Source organism: Oncorhynchus masou, chromosome 6 (assembly GCF_036934945.1).
Source record: "Oncorhynchus masou masou isolate Uvic2021 chromosome 6, UVic_Omas_1.1, whole genome shotgun sequence".
Taxonomy (NCBI): domain Eukaryota; kingdom Metazoa; phylum Chordata; class Actinopteri; order Salmoniformes; family Salmonidae; genus Oncorhynchus; species Oncorhynchus masou.
This window is the reverse complement of record NC_088217.1, coordinates 66,690,942-66,710,695: the sequence shown is the minus strand read 5'-3', so window position 1 is coordinate 66,710,695 and position 19,754 is coordinate 66,690,942. Positions and strand designations below refer to the sequence as shown.

General features: G+C 43.5%; 1 protein-coding gene across 2 annotated transcripts in view; it reads right to left on the bottom strand.

The window, feature by feature from the left end:
* pard3ba (par-3 family cell polarity regulator beta a) overlaps positions 1 to 19,754 on the bottom strand; it is a 174,945-nt gene that overhangs the window by 127,267 nt on the left and 27,924 nt on the right. The gene's annotated exons all lie outside the window — the stretch shown is intronic.

Below are 19,754 nucleotides of genomic sequence, written 5' to 3'. Positions count from 1 at the left end.
CCATTTCCAAATGGATGGCAAGTCAAACCTGAGTGGGTGGGTGTCAGAATGTGTGAAAGCGTTCGGACCGAGAGAGAAAGAGAGAGGAGAGAGAAAGAGAGAGGCGCGGGGGCAACCTGGTCTAGTTAGACCCTTCTACGGATGTAGTGGTGTCACACCAGTCAATGCTCATGTTCATGCTCTTTGCACATACAGCTGCGATTCATCTCTGTGGGAAGAAAAACAGGTGGGAAATGCAGTTAACATTAGCATAAGCCTGACAGACACACACCGTCTCCCGCTTCCGCGTACGCAAACGCACAAACAGACTTATCTACCAAACAGTAGGGAGAAGGCTGTGCATTCGAGGCCAGGAGGAGTGCGTGGCGCTCCGCAAATACCATCAATCAACAGCGTGAGGGATGGCGAGCGAGCGGAGCGAGAGAGAGAAAGTGTGTGTGTTTGTGTGAATGCCAGCCAAACTCTTCCGTTACTCCCCTCCCACATAATGTGATTTATAGGGATCAAAACAGCTCTATCGCTCTCTGTCAACCCAAGCCGGTGCGTGAGTGCATACCAACAAGAGCAGCATACGAATGTGATCTGTGCATTCCAAAATAATAATACTACATTGAAGTTAGGACTAATTTGTCTTATCGTGGCAGCAAAATGCATTCCATGAGGCCAGTTCAGTAAACCCAGTTAGACATACAAAATCAGAAACATACATATGCACAGTGTGTGTCTGTTTGTCTGTGTTCCCGTGTGTTAGTCGCTACTGGTAAACTGTGCTCACACACACACACACACACACGTAAGATTTGAGGTGTGTACGCATCGGAATAAATAGTCAAATTAAATCTGACAGGAGAATCAGAACCTGTCAAACACAATGACATAGTTGCCTCCACGAGCTGGATGGAGACAGGGATGGAGAACAGAGGGTGAAGAGAGAGAAAATGAGAGAGATCGAGAGACAGACAGAGACTAGAGCGTAGCGCTCTTCCGATACGCTGCCGTGAATTTGTCATTTGACAAATTAGCACTGTGGCGTGACGCTCTCATTAAACAGTGCTCGCACAGGAAATGACCACTTAATGGAAGAGAGAATGACAATCAGAACAGGGGGAAGAAAACAAGACCGAGAGGAAGAACACTGGGACATTAATGCATGAAGAAAGAGAGAGCCAGAGATGAATCGGAGGGAGGTGTGTGTGTGTGTGTGTGAGAGAGCGAGAGGAAGTGAGTGAGAGGAAAGGAGTGAGAAAGAGGAAGAGAATCACAGAGAGAGAGAGAGAGGGGGAATTTTTCAAAATCATATGCACCCATAACTGGGTGGGTGGGTGGGGGGGGGAGAAAAAACAATAAGCAATAACACGGTGGGTAGAAATCAATCATCACCGTGTGAATGTCACGCTTCTCACTCTCCCTTTCTGCAATGATTCAATACCCTGACACGTCCACGCCCCAAAACAGAGGAAATTGGCCGAATCAGAGCATCAGCTGGAGGGAGGGAGGGAGGGGCCTGCAGAAAAAAAAGCATATCCACTATGTGATTGATGGATGCCTCGGTCCCTTCAGTTCTCCTGTTCTTTTCCTTCTCTACCGCTTTCTAAATCAGATGGCCTTGTCCCTCAGAGAGGATGAGAGAGTTGACCAATGTGGATGTGATGAGGTGAGAGAGTCAGAGAAACCCCACAGTGTCACGAAGAGCTGAAAAACAAGCACCTGTAGAGAGCGAGAGCCATCTCTACTCCTTGATACCAACGTCGTCAGTGTCACACACACAGCTCTCCTCAATTAGTCTTGCATCTGGGCACTAGCGCAGAGGATAGCCTAGAGTAGCATGTAAATTGGTAGTAGAGGGCTATACGGGTTGTCTAGCCAATAGCCATGTTTTTGTAGGAACAGTAGGTAGTGGACTTCAACATAGTCCCAACCTCTTTATACTCTGTTAGGAAAACGCTGGAGTCTTCTGTGTGTGTGTGTAAGTTTACTGTTTATCTAACATTCGGCTCAGCTAATGAGTCAAATTTTTATGGAAGCTTTTAACTAAAATGCTAACGAGTGCACTAAATGCAATGACGGGAAATTCCAGCTCATGAAGTTATACAAGTATAGCTATAGCTAGAGCGTGGACATTTACAAGCGAAAGTGAAAGATTACAAAATTGTGATGCATGCTTGTCTGATGGAAGAACATTAACATCGACGGGGCTGTAGTGGAGCGGGTCGAGAGTTTCAAGTTCCTTGGTGTCCACATCACCAATGGACTATCATGGTCCAAACACACCAAGATAGTCATGAAGAGGGCAACAACAAAACCTATTCCCCCTCAAGAGACTGAAAAGGTGTGGCATGGGTCCCCAGATCCTCAAAAGGTTCTACAGCTGCACCATCGAGAGCATCCTGACCGGTTGCATTGCGGTTGGTATGGCAACTGCTCACCCATCTGACCGTAAGGCACTACAGAGGGTAGTGCGTACGGCCCAGTACATCACTGGGGCCAAGCTTCCTGCCATCCAGGACCTATTTAATAGGCGCTGTCAGAGGAAAGCCCATAAAATGGTCAGAGACTCCAGCCACCCAAGTCATAGACTGGTCTCTCCGCTACCGCACGGCAAGAGGTATCGGAGCGCCAAGTCTAGGACCAAAAGGCTCCTTAACAGCTTCTACCCCCAAGCCATACGACTGCTGAACAATTAATCAAATGGCCACCCAGACTATTTACATTGACCACCCCACTCCATTTGTTTTGTACACTGCTGCTACTCGCTGTTAATTATCCATGCATAGTCACTTCACCCCTACCTACATGTACATAATTACCTCGACTGACCTGTACCCCCACACACTGACTCGGCACTGGTACCCCCTGTATATTGCCTCGTTATTCTTATTTTATTGTGTTACTTTTTTATGATTTATTTGGTAAATACTTTAACTTCCTGAACTGCACTGTTATTTAAGGGCTAAGTAAGCAAGCATTCCATGGTAAGGTCTACACTTGTTGTATTCGGCGCATGTGACAAATAAAAGCTTGATTTGATGTGTACACGGAGCAGAGAGGAGAGGGGAAAAAACAGTAGTGGGAAGCACAGGGGGGAAAAATGGCAGCTGTACAGATCTTATCCAGACCTCTTTGACTTCTCAAACACAGCAGAAAGCTAACACCCCATCTCCTTATTAATTCAGCCACTTAGTTAACTAACGAAAACCCGCCTGGAGGGCGTAGCACATCTTAGACAGTTAGAAGATAGACATTTAGTCGTGAATTGCACACAAGTGCATCACCTCCTGTGCGATGCACAGCAGAGAGAAACTCGGCGATAGATACAGAACGCAGTGGACACAGCAGTTCCCGCCTTCTCCCATTGTGCTCTTCACAACCAACACTCGACTGGCTGCTGTTCTGGGGAACTACGGTAAGCTTCAAACATGAAAAATTGTGTGACGGGCAAAATGAAGAACGCGGCCTGTTTTTTCATCTCCTAACGCATTGGACAAGTCGACTGTAGGTTTCTACTGAGAATGTAGCTACAAATATTCAAATGTGTTCAAAAAACTTGAACAAGATACTTTCAACAGTAACTGTAAACACCATCCAGTGTGCATTTCCAAATACCCCAGTATACATGGTATACCGCCCAACCCTACTGACAGGTGACACGCGGTGTCAACCACACCATGCCATCTCAACTCAATTATATAAAAGTCTCTGAATCCGTGGGGTCCTATTTGGCCCGATGGTTGGATGGGGACACGGTCTCACCATCCCGATTCTCCACCCTTTACCCAAAGTGTGGACGGGCACACTTCCCATCATGTGTTTAAAACCATTGGATTGGTGAATCATTAGCTGGAAGGAGTTTCCACTATTGTTCATTTCAGGCTCGAGGTTCACATATAGGAGCTGCTGGAACACATGCTTGCGCACACACCCTACAGGGGAACAGATGAACAGTGCCACCTAGCTCGAAGCAACAGCAACTACAGCTCAGCGTCTTTCAAACATATCACACACACACAGTCACAACCACTGCACCACAAGACCCTACACCTGCCCCTCCCCACATACATCGTTAATCTCTCTCCAACCATTCCTTCTCTACTCCTCATCCTCTCCATTGGTGTGTGCCACATCTCTATGGGGCCGCTGTGCTTTCGTCTGCCTGTCATGTATCTTAAGAGTCGACCTCTCTCTCCCTATTCCCCCCCCCCCTCCTCTCCTTTGAAACTCCTAGCATGCATAATGCGGGAAGCGAAGCGCAGAGGCCGCATCCTGATGGTAATACAGTTATCCAATCATCCCCCCCCATAAGTACAAACTGCCAGGAAACTGTTCAGCTTAAAGTGTGGGAGGGCCTTTTCTTAAATATAGGGTCTCCCCTAAACCTCTGACAGAAGTAGAATACTTTATACCTCTGTCAGCACACAGTCTGCTTGCCAAAAGGGTACCATATTTCCTAGGTAGTACACTACTTTGGACCAGGACCCATACGGAATAGGGTGCCATTTGGTACACAGCCTTAGTCATAGGTTGAATCAGATGTCAAACCTGATGGAAGACGCTTTTCAGATACTGAAATGCCTGTGGAATCACGTGTCAAAATAGTGAAAAAATAGAACGAAGGGAAAAGTGCTGGGTCCTTAAAATTGCATCCCTCCCTGCTCCTTTCCTTGAAGCAATCACTGATCTGACATTGCTAGATTGGTGAAAGGCTACTTACTGGACATGATAGAACCGTTCCTAACCCTACACTAATCAAGTCATCAAGGAAGGGAGGGAGAAAGAATGCATTTGAGCGTTGCCTGATTGGCATTTTGTATTCCAGTGTTAGGCGACTCTGGTATCTGAGGATGTGATGAATGGAAGAAGACTCATGACATCAATAGGCAGGTTATCATTTCATGCGGTGCAATGCTAAAAGTACATGCATACCCACATGTACTCCAATGATGCAACACTTTATGCATCTGTGCACACACACACACACACACACACACACACACACACACACACACACACACACACACACACACACACACACACACACACACACACACACACACACACGGTCAGTCTAACACACAATGCTGTTAAAGCAAGTAGGGAATTGAACCGATTACCATCTGGACTAAGTATACTATGTCTACTTCCCTGTGTGTCTGTAACATACATCCAGATGTTTTGTTTATTTAACATGGTTAATAAAGTCTTATTTACAATGATGGCCTACTTGTAAAGCTCCCCGGCCAAACCCTCCCCTGACCCGGATGAGGCTTGGCCCATGATGTGCCGCCCTATTGGACTCCCGATCACAGCCCGGTTGTGATACAGCCCAGGATAGAAACCGTGTCTGCCGCGACGCCTACTAGCGCTGCGATGCAGTGCCTTATACGGCTGCGCTACTCAGGAGCCCTCCTCGAAAACACACGTCTGGGTTTCAGCATACCCCAGTCTCACACAAATGCATGCATACATAGGAGTGTATGTGTGTGCGTTTTGTACTAACGCAGACATGACTGTGAGCATCAGCCAACCCAACTCTCGCACACCGTGAATAACCACACACACACCCCTACTACATGGGTCTTGGGGAGGTCTGATTAACAACAGTGACAAGACAGCCTATACGGAGGTGTAATAACCTCTCCCTGAACGTCAACCAAAGAACTGATCGTGGACTACAGGAGACAACATCCACAAGATCCTCGGCGGAGACGTAAATTCCCTGACATGGTCCCGCCACACTGACACCGTGGTGGGAGGCTGAAAAAAATTGGTCATGGCCCCTAAGACCCTCACAAACCTCTACAGAATGCACCAGAAAGCATTCCGTTGGGCTGTATCACCGCTTTGTACGGCAATTGCACCGCCCACTACCACAGGGCTCTCCAGAGGACATAGTGCGGTCAGCCCAACATCACTGGGGGCACACTGCCTGCCCTCCAGGACATCTACGACACCCGGTGTCACAGGAAGGCCAAGAAGATCATCAACGACCTCAGCCACCCGAGCCAGGTCCAGTTCCAGGGCCTAAAATGAACACCCGCCACCTGCCAAAACGCTGGTAGATTTTGGCATTGGCGGGTAAGATGTCTATTCCACAGCCACGTTGGCAGGTGGTCAGGGCTCAACAGGAGCATTTCAATCGCATTTGTGAATACAAAAAGTGTCAAATATGATCACAGTAAAATAATTGCTGCAGAAGGTGTTTTCAAAGTATTTCTGCCTTTTCGTTTCATAGCTGGTAAATGAAATCGTACAAAGTCAAAGAACTAAGAATCATATATAGGCTATTTCACCTTGTGCAGCAACACTGCCTGGTTGAGGGTTGTGCATACGCAAAGAGCTGAGTGAAAGATTCATTTTAAGCAGCGGAGCTCACAAGCATAAAAGTCTGTCTAATTTACTTGAAACGAAAGTCTACTGAAGTGAGACTTTGTCCTTGTGTTTCTTGGCAAGCTACATTGTTTTATTCACATGCTCGGTTGTTTTTCCATGTTTGAGTTTCAACTGCTAAGGAAGAGAAGACAATGCTTCTACTATTCATCCTCAATCTCACAGCAGGCACAAACACGTCTGGAGTCCCGCTACCACTGTAACAACCTGCCATGTATGTCTCATCTGTGAGATTTAGGTTAAAAGATGCAGGCCACAAAAAATGTAATTAAACAATATAACACATTACTTCTTACTAGTTATACATTTGTATTTGAAACATAAAGCAGGTTCATCTTTTCTGGTTTTGATGTTGTAATTTTAGTGGGGAAAAATATTTTTGCTAGTACAAAATCTGAGTAGCTGGTAGATTTTTAAATCTACCTACCACTGTGGCTGGAGGACCAAATAGAAAATGTTATGCCCTGGCCTATTCACTCTGTTACCATCTAGAAGGCAGAGACCGTACAGGTGCATCAAAGCTGGGACCGAGACACTGAAAAACAGCTATGAACTCTTATTGATGTCACTTGTTAAATCCAATTCAAATCAGTGTAGATGAAGAGGACATGTTAAAGAAGGATTTTCAAGCCTTGAGATATATTTTTTGTCTAAGTGCCTTTGAACGGCGCATGGTAGTAGGTGCCAGGCGCACCAGTTTGTGTCAAGAACTGCAATGCTCAACAGTTTCCCATGTGTATCAAGAATAGTCCACCACCCAAAGATCATCCAGCCAACGTGACAACTGTGGGAAGTATTGGAGTCAACATGGGCCAGCATCCCTGTGGAACGCTTTCGACACTTTGTTGAGTCCATGCCCCAATGAATGGAGGCTGTTCTGAGGACAAAATAAATCATATTAGGAAGGTGTCCTTCAAGTTTTTGTACACCCAGTGTACATACTGTATTCAACATACAGTAGCTCATCTTACACAACTACTGCTGTACAGAGCTTTTCCATATTTACAATATATAGTCCATACTGTCTATACACACACACACACACACACACACACACACCCCCCTAAGTGTCTGGTTAGACTGTAAACTCTCCTTCCAGACTCACATTAAACATCTCCAATCCAAACTTAAATCGGCTTCCTATTTCGCAAAAAAAGCATCCTTCACTCATGCTGCCAAACATACCCTCGTAAAACTGACCATCATACCGATCCTCGACTTCAGCGATGTCATTTACAAAATAGCCTCCAATACCCTACTCAATAAATTGGATGCAGTCTATCACAGTGCCATTCTTTTTGTCACCAAGCCCCATATACTACCCACCACTGCGACCTGTATGCTCTCGTTGGCTGGCCCTCGCTTCATACTTGTCACCAATCCCACTGGCTCCATGTCATCTACAAGACCCTGCTAGGTAAAGTTCCCCCTTATCTCAGCTCGCTGGTCACCATAGCAGCACCCACCTGTAGCACCCGCTCGAGTAGGCATATCTCTCTTGTCACCCCCAAAACCAATTCTTTCTTTGGCCGCCTCTCCTTCCAGTTGTCTGCTGCCAATGACTGGAACAAACTACAAAAATCTCTGAAACTGGAAACACTTATCTCCCTCACTAGCTTTAAGCACCAGCTGTCAGAGCAGCACACAGATTACTGCACCTGTACATAGCCCATCGATAATTTAGCCCAAACAACTACCTCTTTCCCTACTGTATTTATTTTATTTTATTTATTTTGCTCCTTTGCACCCCATTATTTTTATTTCTACTTTGCACTTTCTTCCACTGCAAATCTACCATTCCAGTGTTTAATTGCTATATTGTATTTACTTTGCCACCATGGCCTTTTGTTTTTGCCTTTACCTCCCTTATCTCACCTCATTTGCTCACATCGTATATAGACTTGTTTCTACTGTATTATTAACTGTATGTTTGTTTTACTCCATGTGTAACTCTGTGTCGTTGTATGTGTCGAACTGCTTTGCTTGATCTTGGCCAGGTCGCAATTGTAAATGAGAACTTGTTCTCAACTTGCCTACCTGGTTAAATAAAGGTGAAATAAAACATTTAAAATAAAAAATAAAAATGTATATTCCGGACTCCGACATCGCACGCTGATCATTCTTTGTTCCTTCTTTTTTTCTTGCTTTTTTGGGGGGATTATTTGTTTATTAGTATTGTACTGTTAGACATTGTACTGCATTGCTGGAGCTAGACACACAAGCATTTCGCTGCACCTGCTTTAACATCTGCTAATCTGTGTACGCGACATATAAACGTTGATTTGAAGTGTTACTCTGTCCAGAAAGCTGGATGTCTCATTCTCTCCAGGAGTAAAAGCTGTCTCCCTCTCCCATGCCTGATCTCTTCCATCAACCACTGTGATGACGGAGTGCTCTCTCTGGTGTGAGCCCACTCCACCCACACATTCCATTTCTGACTAATGATTGTAATTCACAAAAACACCCACAATCAGCTGAGGTACTATTTGCTAGCTGTGCGTTGTGACAGGCCTTATTATTAGTTACGCACACTCAGAGGGTAAACTCTTCATAAATCACGTGGTGCCCAGGGGAACAGGAGGGTAGTGTGTATGTGTGTGTGTCTTTGTCAATTTATGATGGGAGGGAGGAAAGGGGTGGGGGGGGGGGCTGAGGCTTCATATATTTGTGACAACACAAAGTCACAGACAATTGTTTTTAATTTTTATGAAGTTATCACCCCAACAACGCAAACACATTACTAACAGTCACACTGACTTGTCTCCCCTACTCTTTTCCACCATCCACCTCCTCCCAAAAGTCCTTGTGAGAAGCTAATAAAACCGGGTTCTTTTTACCCTGTGGCGAACACAAGGCCAGCTGCTCCCCGCAACCACCCTTCCCCTCCTCATCTTCCACATTCACCCCCGAGGGTCAGGGAGAGAAATGGAAGGAGTGATTAACTTGGAAGCTGGCAGGCTGGAGCAACCATGACACCTGTGGAGATCTGCTGCCCAGTCTTCCAGTCACACACTCACTTGTTCCCTCTTCATAACGCCACCTCTGTTTTTATATTTCCCCCATCACTTCATTGTTTGCTGTCAATCAAGTCCACTTCTGTTAATCATCTCCTAAATTGTTCTTCTTTAATTAAGGACGTTTCCTTTCCTTAATTAATTACCACCGGCACACACTTAGTTTTTTTTAATAGACACTAAACCACCTCTTAATAGGCACTTAATAACAGACACCTCCTCCTATACTCCTCATTTAACAAAGCCTTGGACTAGCCAACTATGTTACTGATGTGTGGCGACTGGATGAGAGGAACAGAGGGAGGAGAGGGGGAGGAGGAGAGGATAAGAGAGACAGAAAAGGAAAGAGATAAGGCGACGAGGGAAAGCGGAGGGGGAAAGATAATTTTTTTAAAGACGGCGAGAGGGAGAGAGAAATAGGAGGGAGGAGAGAGAGAGCAGAAAAGGGAAAGATGGGAGAAAGGAGGAGAGAAATAGGAGGGAGGAGAGAGAGGAGGAGAGAAATAGGAGGGAGGAGAGAGAGAGCAGAAAAGGGAAAGATGGGGAGAGAGGAGGAGAGAGAGAGCAGAAAATGGAAAGATGGGGAGAGACGAGGAGAGCGAGCAGAAAAGGGAACGATAGGGAGAGAGGAGGAGAGAGTAAAAGAGAAGCAGGCTCAGCTTCATATAATGTTTGTTCGAACTTCACCTTGCAAGTAAGCAATAAGAACAATTACAGTGTCTTGGTGATCTCAACCTCTGCAGTAGTGTGCTCTCTCAAGCTCACAGCAGAATAATACTAGTGGGTGTTGGAAACACCTGGGACACAAATATAGTTGAGTAAAATATTTTTTTTAATCAGACTGATGCTCCACAGAAAATTTTTCCATGCCACAGGTATTGTTCCATGCCACGACTCAAGGACGGACAGGGAATAGAAATCGGCCTGGGCATTTCTAACATGCATTTCCCGTACCGATTCATTATTTTCCTCAAGACCCCATTTTTAGCCTACACTTTTTTAGACCAGCCCATCTGGCATTTGCCTAAACTGCCCTTTGGCCCGTCTGTTTCTGCCACCACTCATAAGTGTCACAAATAGCAGATGTGATCAAGGCTTACAGTTGAGTCACTATACTCCCTGTAGCCTCTGGTCGTCAACCCTGCTAATATCATCATTCCTTACAGTGTTGACCCAAGGCTCAGAAAGCACTCTGTCCATTCATATCATAATAAAGTCACGTGCAGTACATTCAGCCGACTGGCTTCACCATACTTACTGTTGCCATGGTGAGCTAACCCTCCCAGCTATGGCTAGGGATTTCAAATCTTTTAGAGACTTCTAGAATCTCCAAGAGGGAAGTATGAATGTCGAACGGAATTATGAATGGCAAAGACTGTGGTTAAATCTGAAACCCTATCTGCTAATTAATTTCTGTGCAAAGGTAGTGCACTCTATGGAATAGAGTGTCATGGTGTACCCTGGATGGTGGTTGGTCATGTTTAGACTTCAAAACATGAAAATAGAACATGTAAAAAAAAATAAAAAAAAGATAATGTTGGGGGGAGGGGGGGGGTTTAAGGACAGAAGAGCATATAGAAAAATCACTGTTAGAAATGGTGAGATATGGTTATTTTTTCAGCTGTTAAAGAATAGTGGCAAGCCTTGGCAAGGGTTTCATGTAAATGAATTTCCTACATTTTGTGAGGTCTATGGTATTAGCTGTCACTTACATGTCAGGCTTATGGAAAGTCACAATAACAACTCAGGCGGGCCATTCAGATGCATTACCGTCTAATCAAGAGATGTCCATTCATTAAGACAATCAATTCATTTGTACGGGCGGGTGGCGCCTGGTGTAAATTGATTGTGACGGATGATTAAAAAATAATGATGACGGTGTCAATGACCTGTCAGAGAGGACGCAGGTGCAGTTTCAGACGTTTAATTGCGGCTGGAACACGGTAAAGCATCACCCCCCCCCCCGTGCGTTTTGCTCCCTCCTTTTGTTAACCCCACAACCCCTGGCTCGGGTCCAAATGCTGCACAGAGCACGCACACCCCTTCACACTCACTGGTCTCACATAGTGATGATGTTTGACTTCAAGTTAATTGGAGCGATTAGCTGGGAGGCTGGATGGGGCGGGAACACGCAGCAGGGTACATTACAATGTATTCGGAAAGTATTCAGACCCCTTGACTTTTTCCAAATGTTGTTCCGTTACAGCCTTACTCTAAAATGGATTAAATAAATGTTTATTCTCATTCTGCACACAATACTGCATAATGACAAAGCAAAAACTACATTTGCAAATTCATTAAAAATAAATAACATAAATACCTTATTTACATAAGTATTCAGACCCTTTGCTATGAGACTCGAAATTGAGATCAGGTGCATTGATCATCCTGGATTGGAGTCCAACTGTGGTAAATTCAATTGATTGAACATGATTTGGAAAGGCACACACCTCTCTATTTAAGGTCCCACAGTTGACAGTGCATGTCAGAGGTCGAAGGAAATTGTCCATAGAGCTCCGAGACAGGATTGTGTCGGGGCATAGATCTGGGGAAGGGTACCAAAAATTGTCTGCAGCATTGAAAGTTGCCAAGAACACAGTGGCCTCCATCATTCTTAAAATGGAAGAAGTTAGGAACCACTAAGACTCTTCCTAGAGCTGGCCGCCCAGCCAAACTGAGCAATCAGGGAAGAAAGGCCTTGGTCAGGAAGGTGACCAAGAAACCGATGGTCACTCTGACAGAGCTCAAGAGGTCCTCTGTGGAGATGGCTAACCTTTCAGAAGGAAAACTACCTCTTCAGAACTCCACCAATCAGGCGTTTATGGCAGAATGGCCAGACGGAAGCCACTCCTTAGTAAAAGGCACATGACAGCCTGCTTGGAGTTTGCTAAAAGGCACCTAAAAGGACCAGAGAAACAAGATTCTCTGGTCTGATGAAACCAGTTGATCAAGGTCTGGTTGAGCAGCTCATTTCTAAAATGTGGTTTGTTAGAGGGGGACAGGGATAAAAGCCTGCACATGCATTAGCTCCCCTGGAAGGATGGTGGACCACCCTTGATGTAAAACCCTGCAACATTCCAACCAAATACATTTAATGGCTTTTGAAATAATTCATTCATTCAATATATCAAAAATCAAATACTATGGAAGGCTACAAATCTTTTTATTCAGCTGAAGCATACCCACATTATTTTTTGTCATGAAATGTACATTTTCTAGTTTAGTCAAATATATCTTAGCTACCTTAAGTGTTTACTTTGCAACTCAATAGACGTTAGTCAGTCTGCAATGTCGCATACGTTGGATGCCCTAAACAATCTACAACGTTTTTTGAAGCCACATAATCCAAAAGAAAGGCTACATCCCAAAAATTTCCCTAAAATTAAAATGTTCACGATTGACTAATTCTTATTTCGATTCACATGATTTGTTTCAATGCGATTGAACCAAATACCAACTAAGTGAACAGTTTGTTTGGTCAAAAATAAAAATGTAAAAATTAAATCATACGAATTGTTCAAAATAGTAAATTGACTTTGTATGGCCTTATTCACAAGTGTCCAAGGGATAAGATTTTTGGGACATGACATGAAGAAAACATTAATAGCCTACATGTTAATAATGGCTAAACAGTTAACTCCAGGGTATCCTAGTAAGTCTGTACTCTATCCTATTGTATAGGCTATGCCTACCTGATGCAGCAATGTCCGATTGTCTCTCTCTCCAAGAGAATCAGCCGCACATATGCAGGTCATGTGATCAGGTCATGTGACACGGTAAAGCTTCATTCCGATCCCAGCTGATGTGGATTTTTATTTGATTGATAAAATATTTTTTTAAACCGAGACTAAATAAATGACATTAATAGAAATACATGTCCATGACTTTTCCAAAACATTTAGGATTTGATCCTTTTCAAGGACACCATTTTAAAATTCCATGACTTTTCCAGGAGTTTCACGACCATACGAAACCTGATGGCCACTTCACAATAAACATTTTGTCCAAACTGCCGTCGAAAGGTTTCCACAGTAGGGGCCGAACCTGACCGTAGGCTAAATTAATGCTTTTGTTATCTGTGAGAGGAAAGACGTCACGTGGTGGGCTCTAACAATATGGGGAAAAAATATCAGATCTTTTTAAAGGCCTAGACTTCTCATAAGCCTAGAAATTCTGATAAACACTATTAAATCACAATCCATTTTTGATATATGAAAATTGAATTACAATAAATGGTTACAGACATGTCTGGATTATGATACTGGTTTAAGTTGAGCTCATATTCATCACTAGGGTTTCAAAGGGTCGGAAATACTCCGGTAAATTTCCAAACATTTTAATGGAAAGTTAAACCCTGGAATTTGGGTAATTTTGCTTAAATTCATCAAAAACAAAGTTAGCTTACAACAGTGAACCTTTCTTGTGGGATACACATAAGGCAATTCTTGGTCTTGTGGCATTTTTTTATTAACCTTTTATAACTAGGGGGCGCTATTTTAATTTTTGGATGAAAAACATGCCTGTTTTAAACAAGGTATTTTGTCACGAAAAGATGCTCGACTATGCATATAATTGACAGATTTGGAAAGAAAACACTGATGTTTCCAAAACTGCAAAGATAGTCTGTGAGTGCCACAGAACTCATGTTACAGAAAAAACACAGAAAAAATTCCAATCAGGAAGTGCCGCATTTTTTGAAACCGCCTCATGCCAATCACTCCTTATATGGCTGTGGAGGAGCTAGGAGTCAGCTTACGTTTTCCACGTTTTTCCCAAGGTGTCTGCAGCATTGTGACGTATTTGTAGGCATATCATTGGAAGATTGACCATAAGAGACTACATCTACCAGGTGGTCGCTTGGCGTCCTCCGTCGCAATTATTGCGTAATCTCCAGCTGCAGTATTTTTACGTTTGCCTCTGATGAGAAACCGACTGCCACGAATGATTTTTTATCGAATAGAATTGTGAAAGACACCTTGAGGATTGATTCTAAACTACGTTTGCCATGTTTATGTCGATATTATGGAGCTAATTTGGAAAAAAGTTTGGCGTTGTGTTGACTGCATTTTCGTTTTTTTTTCTTAGCCAAACGTGATGAACAAAACGGAGCTATTTCTCTTACACAAATAATCTATTTGGAAAAAATGAACATTTGCTATCTAACTGAGAGTCTCGTCATTGAAAACATCCTAAGTTCTTCAAAGGTAAATTATTTTATTTGAATGCTTTTCTTGTTTTTTGTGAAAATGTTGCCTGCTGAATGCTAGGCTTAATGCTATGCTAGGCTATCAATACTCTTACACAAATGCTTGTGTAGCTTTGGTTGAAAAGCATATTTTGAAAATCTGAGATGACAGTGTTGTTAACAAAAGGCTAAGCTTGTGTTTCAATATATTTATTTCATTTCATTTGTGATTTTCATGAATAGGAAACGTTGCGTTATGGTAATGAGCTTGAGGCTATGATTACGCTCCCGGATACGGGTTTGGAGTTAAACTATCCCCAATTCAATGGAATTGCAACCACCTGCATGCACAGTGCATTATTCCATCACATGGACAGTGCACTCTTCCATCACATGTCCAGCTGATTCTCAAGATCTTGCACACTAATGAGATGCTATTGAGCCCACACTACTACAATGTCTAAGCCAAGGACTACATGCTTCGTGGTAAGTTTTGATTACAATACAGGGTGGGTGAATATATTTTATATGACATACAATATTTTTTGTTAACTAGTAAATAGTAGCCTACAGCAAAGTGTGTTTAAGAATTTCTAACAATTTCTGCTAGTTAGTTTTTGCTACCATGTGGGATTTTAGCTTGCTAGAGTCTGCTAACTGAGGAGTATTAATTCACTTGTTTCAATACATGTTTCATTTGATAACCAAATCAAATCCAATTTTATTGGTCACACACATGGTTAGCAGATGTTAATGCGAGTGTAGCGAAATGCTTGGAGTTGTTTAATCTAACTGCTTAACTATTTATCTGAACATGGAATTGTTGTTGTTAGTTTTTTTAACTCATTTTTTTCTAATCTTTACAGGAAAATGCCATGAGCACTATCTGATGTGTGGAGACATTTCACTGCAGCTAATTAAGGAAAAGCTGTGTACATTTGCAAATACTGTGCCAAATCATATGTGAAGAATGCAACAAAGATGCAGAATCATCTGGCCAAGTGCATAAAGTTCCCTCAGCGCTCACAACAAGCAGCCTCTGACAAAAGTCCCTCTACTTCTATTTGAGGTGAAAATTATGAATCAGACACCTATCGATAGCAACAGATCATGGTCCTCCTGGAATCAGAAGGTTTTTTTGACTCCATGGAGGAACATATTCATCAGCATTTCTCTGCCTGTCTTGCACGAATTGTGCATGCAACTTGTTCACATCTGATGCGCACAGGCAATGTGTATTGGAAGAGATTGCTGAATGTTCTTCGCTCAGCATAAAGCATGCCTGTTTGGAGGGCTGTATCTACTCATTTGCTGGACGCAGAGTTCAAGTGAAGGTCAAGCAAATCACAGAGAAAGCAGAACATATTGCAATCATCTCTGATGGGTGGTTGAATGTTCATGGGCAAGGAATAATTAACAACATAATCTCCACCCCTCAACCAGTATTCTACAAGAGCACAAACAGAAGGGGCAACAGACACACCGCTCTCTACGTTGCAGATGAGCTGAAGGCAGTTGCCTTCTGTTTACTGGTTGGGGATCAATGACCTTGGACCACAGAAGGTATTTGCAATGGTGACAGACAATGCTGCGAACATGAAGGCTGCTTGGTCTAAAGTGGAGGAGTCCTACCCTCACATCACACCCATTGGCTGTGCTGCTCATGCATTGAATCTGCTCCTCAAGGACAGCATGGCACTGAAAACAATGGATACACTCTACAAGAGAGCCAAGGACTGCCGTCTGGTGAAGTACACTTCCAAGCAAGGGCTTTGGGATGGAGATGCAATATGGCAGTCGTGCCAACATATCTCATCAGCCACCTGGTGGAAGGGACTTTGTGGATCTGAGGCTCTTTCCTCTGTTGCCTCCATTATCCTCCAAATCCCACCAACATCAGCCGCCTCAGAGCGCAACTGGTCCTTGTTTGGGAACACACCAACGCACGCAACAGGCTGACCAATACAAGGGTTGAAAAATTGGTGGCCATGCGGGTAAATGTGATGCTTTTTGAGCCTGACAACGAGCCATCATCAACAAAGTTGGAAAGTGACGGTGAAGATGAGGCCTCCAAGTCTGATGGTCAAAAGGTGGACATTGAGGAGGTCCAGGGAGAAGACGTGGAAGCCTGAGCGGAAGACAACCATCATTTTACAGATGTATATTGAAAAAGTTTTGGGGAGATGCGATGGATCATTGGGGATCATTCAATATTCCCTTTCTTTTGCTGTTCAGTGAAATCATCCCATGTGAGGAGTCAACTCATTTAATTAAAGTTCAATTAGTAACTAAATAGTTTTTTTTATTGGAAGGATTTAAATCATTTGCAATTATATCTACTTATGATAAGGTAAAAGGTTCATGTTTCTGTCTCCATATGATATGGTAAATGCATCCAATGCAAAAACACATCCACATTTAAATGGTATTAATATTAATTTGCATATGTTCTCAACTCTGAATATTCCGCCACAATGTGTAACCCTATTCATCACTACTTATTTTTTTATATGTGTAGAAGAATATTCCTAATCAGATGCCAGTCAAATACTGCCATCTGTGCAAACTGAATGGATTGAACGACACTCACAAAGCCCAATGTAGCCAACGTCACTGGCTAATCAACACGTCTTGCATGGTGCCCATTTCCTGAAATCAGTCTTCATTCAGTCAACTTTTTCTGTGACTCACAAATCTATACATTTCATGGAATCTGAAAAGCTTCAGCTTTTGTTGAAAGAAATGAACAAATCTGAATTTTGAATATTATAAAACGTATGTCAATAAATGGGTTTTTCAATAAGCTTTCCATAGGACTGAGAGCGATGCATCCGAATGATTATCCTTGGAATAATACATAGACCTATATCCTTCTCCATTTCCTGAGTTATCACAATTCCAAATGAGATCCATTCAACCTCCCCATTCTCTTTATCAGATCCATTCCAAACATAACCCAACATTCACATCTACTCATAGTCTGCATCTCAAATTGCTCCACATTCCCGACATAGTACACTACTAATAACCAGAGGCCTATAGGCCATGGTCAAAATGCGTGCACTAAATAAGCAATATGGTGCCATTTAGGACGCAACCATAGATGAGCCCATACATATGATCACGTTTGACCGGCACCAATGCTTTACCATTGACATATGCATGAATGACATTGGTCGAGACATCCACGGACCATTTACAAAGTCCATGACCCAAATGGCACCCTATTCCCTATAAAGTGCACTACTAATGACCAGATCCTTATGGAAGGTCCACAGACGACGCAATCGCCATCACACTGCCCTAACCCATCTGGACAAGAGGAATACCTATGTAAGAATGCTGTTCCTGGATTATAGCTCAGCATTCAACACCATAGTACCCTCCAAACTCGTCATTAAGCTCGAGACTCTGGGTCTCGACCCCGCCCTGTGCAACTGGGTACTGGACTTCCTGATGGGCCACCCCCAGGTGGTGAGGGAAGGTAACAACATCTCCAACCTGCTGATCCTCAACACTGGGGCCCCACAAGGGTGCGTTATGAGCCCTCTCCTGTCCTCCCTGTTCACCCACGACTGCGTGGCCATGCACGCCTCCAACTCAATCATCAAGTTTGCAGACGACAGTGGTAGACTTGATTACCAACAACAACGAGACGGCCTACAGGGAGGAGGTGAGGGCCCTCGGAGTGTGGTGTCAGGAAAACAACCTCTCACTCAATGTCAACAAAACAAAGGAGATGGTCGTGGACTTCAGGAAACAGAGGGAGCAGCCCCCTAATTCCATTGACGGGACAGTAGTGGAGAGGGTAGTAAGTTAAGTTCCTCGGCATACACATCACTGACAAATTGAAATGGTCCAACCACACAGACAGCGTGGAGGCTGAAGAAATTCGGCTTGTCACCAAAAGCACTCACAAACTTTTACAGATGCACAAACGAGAGCATCCTGTCGGGCTGTATCACCACCTGGTACGGCAGCTGCTACGCCCATAACCGTAAGGCTCTCCAGAGGGTAGTGAGATCTGCACAATGCATCACCGGGGGCAAACTACCTGCCCTCCAGGACACCTACACCACCCGATGTCACAGGAAGGCCAAGATCATCATCAAGGACAACCACCACCCGAGCCACTGCCTGTTCACCCTGCTATCATCCAGAAGGTGAGGTCAGTACAGGTGCATCAAAGCTGGGAGCAAGAGACAGAATCTGTTTTTCAATCTCAAGGCCATCAGACTGTTAAACAGCCACCACTAACATTGAGTGGCTGCTGCCAACATACTGACTCAACTCTCGCCACCTTAATAACGGAACAATTGATGTAATAAATGTATCACTGGCCACTTTAAACAATGCCACTTTATTTAATGTTTACATACCCTACATTACTCATCTCATATGTATATACTGTACTCTATACCATCTACTGCATCTTGCCTACGCAGTTCGGCCATCACTCATTCATATATTTTTATGTACATATTCATATTCATTCCTTTACACGTGTGTATGTATAAGGTAGTTGTGAAATTGTTAGGTTATATTACTTGTTAGATATTACTGCATGGTCAGAACTAGAAGCACAAGCATTTCGCAACACTCTCATTAACATCTGCTAACCATGTGTATGTGACAAATTTTATTTGATTTGTATGGGTCCTGATCAAAAGTAGTGCACTCAATAGGAAATAGGGTACCACAGTGTGAACAGAGCCAGGGCCCTTGATGACTTGTACACTCAGCAATTAAAAAGGCAAATTAGTTGAGATGGATTGAATCATTAGTTGTTTTTTATATTACATTTCCCATGAAATTAGATTTCTAATTTGGCCACGTTTGATAGTGTGGGGGTGTTTCCTTTTTGAAGAGTGGATGTCGGTATGGGTTAGGGGTTGTGCGTACGTGCGTGCATATGTGTAATAAGGAGTGACAGTCCGTTCATGGGGACGGCTATGCTCCATGGGTTTAATTACATTGGTTGACAAGACCATCACATGAGAAGGGAAAGACAGTGAGTGTACACACACACACACACACACAGGCAAACACAGCGAGTGCACACACACACACACAAAGACACATGCGTAAACACACGCATACACAGAGAGTATACCACATGCACACGCACGCACACACAGAAATTCAAGCCATTTCTGATGGGTCGATCCATA